The sequence below is a fragment of the Daucus carota genome, chromosome 6 (assembly GCF_001625215.2).
Source record: "Daucus carota subsp. sativus chromosome 6, DH1 v3.0, whole genome shotgun sequence".
Lineage (NCBI taxonomy): Eukaryota > Viridiplantae > Streptophyta > Magnoliopsida > Apiales > Apiaceae > Daucus > Daucus carota.
Genome location: NC_030386.2, coordinates 1842405 through 1844904, shown reverse-complemented (window position 1 = coordinate 1844904; position 2500 = coordinate 1842405).

Here is a 2500-nt window from a genome sequence, read left to right as displayed (position 1 = left end):
AGCCAAGATCTTAGAGATACATTTGTAGACCATGGTACAAAGAGAGATAGGCCTGAAGTCTTTCATAGAATCAGCAGCCGTGTGCTTAGGAATCAGGGCAATTAAGGTGGAGTTGGCCCCTCTAGTCAACATAGAATGCACAAAGAAATCCCTCACAGCAGCACAAAACAGGGGGCCAACAATCTCCCAACAATGCAAGTAGAATTCGACATTAAAACCCTCAGGGCCAGGAGCCTTATTTCTCTTCATACCTTTAAGCGTATTGAAGACTAAAACATCATCAACCGGGGCAAGCAATATGGGGTGATCCTGGTCCGAGATTCTGCCACAATCAACATCCAACACAATAGGCTGAGAATCAGGGGGAGAGCCAAGAGAATTCTTAAAGAAGTCAACAGCAACTGAAGCCACCAAATTGTGCCCCAAAACAGTCTGACCATTGGCATCTTTGATGGCCAGGATTTTGTTGTGGTTCCAATTTTGCTTTGTTTGATTGAAGAAGAAGCTGTTATTGTTATCACCAAGAGACAACCAAGAAACTCTGGACTTTTGTTTATAAAACACCTCTTCGTGATTGAGGGCTTTAAGAAGGGCCTCCCCCCCCTGGAGCTCATCACGCAATAGAACCGGATCCCGAGGTGAGATAAGAAGGGCATCCTGTATAGCAGCCAGGGTAGCTCGAGCATTCACCGTTTTTTCACGAACATCACCATGAATTTTGTTCAACTTTACTAGATTTTGCTTAACAAGCTTAAGCTTTCGACCAAGAACCGCCAAAGGGTCACCAAACAGAGGTTGAGACCAAGCAGTCAACACCGCATCCTTAAACCCATCTAGCTGAAACATATAATTAAAGAATTGGAAATTCTTGTGCACTTTGTCAATTTCCATGGGGGCATGAATCTTGAGAGGGCAGTGGTCCATAATTCCACGATTTAGAACATGGCATTGAGAGTTCGGGTGGGTAAGGAGCCAAGAAGAGTTAACGAGTGCACGATCCAATCTTTTATAAACCCGAGTGTCACCCCTGTTGTTGCACCAAGTGAACCTGTGCCCAACAGTAGAGAGAGTGCTAAGACGCGAGTCCAATAAACACTCCCTAAAAGTCTCCATTTCAGGGGTCCAATGCTCACGACCCCCATCAACTTCAAGCAAATCCACAATGCAATTAAAGTCGCCCAGTACAATCCAAGGCAAAATAGTAGAACTTGCAGAGAGTAAATAATTCCAAAGTGGAATTCGATCACAAGCATTATTATAGGCATAAACAAACGAAGACAAGAAGGAGACATTCTTCTCTTTAAAGGTGCATTTGCAAGTGATCCATTGGGCATTACAATCAACCACAACAATATCCCAAAAGTTCGGGTCCCAACCAACCCAAATTCTACCATTATAATGATAATCATTATTAAAAATCCACTTCCAACCCTTCTTTATTCTTTTAGAAATAGAAAGACTATTATGAGATTTTACCTTAGTTTCGAGGAAACCACAAAGAGATAAACCATTCGAATTGATGAAGTTGACCACTTCATCCTGGTGGGGTTTTTTGTTCAAACCCCTAACATTCCAAGCGGCAAGATTCATTGAGAGGCCTTGGTTGCATCACCTTGCAACCTACGGCTCCTTTTTGGGAGAGTTGAACCTTTATCACCATTACCAAGACCTCGTTTGCTGGGGGAAGCTTGTTGAACCTTACTCCTCTGTTTCTTCTTACCCTTGCTAGCCGGGGTGAATTCCCCTTCTTCAAGTGCAGGAGGCAACGGAGGCAAAGCCATGGCACCCCCAGGCGCAGCAAGTCCAAAAACCACAACATTGGGACCATGAGCATAGGAATTTTGGATTCCAGTGTTATCTATCATCACATCATCATCAACATCAGCTAGAGCCTGAAATCTGTTGGGGGAATTTATCTGTTCTTGATCAGCAAAAGCAGCATCAAGGGGAACGCTCTCCAGGATGCCCTCGGGCGCAACAGGAGCATTTTCGGGCACTGGAGTCTGAAAAGGAACAGAGTCCGGAGTGATGTGCTCGACTTGAGTGTAAGCCATATCACGAGCCAAGTCAGTTATGATGTCTGCCATATGTTGAATCATTTCCACGTCATCCAGTTGAACATTTTCGTTTTGAGCCAGGGTTTGCTGCAACTCAGTATGCTCGGGAGGAGCCCGAGTGGTGCCCTTGGGAGTATCGGAGTTTGGCGCCCCATGGTGCGCAGGAGGAGCTTTAGTGGAGCCCTTGTCAGAACTAGGATCCTTGACCTTGTTCGGGTTTTTAGTGCATCTTGCCAACGAATGGCCATAGCAAGCACAGAGGCTACAAGAAAGAGGCATGGCAGAGTAGAGAACTTGCACTTTCACTTTAACAATGGAACCATCTTCATCACTTATAACCGGGACCCAAATGAAATCTGGTTTTGGGGATTTGTAAGAGACCTCCACAAGAACACGAGCATATCTCATGGGCTCTAGCTTGGCAGTAGGAGCATCCAACGTAA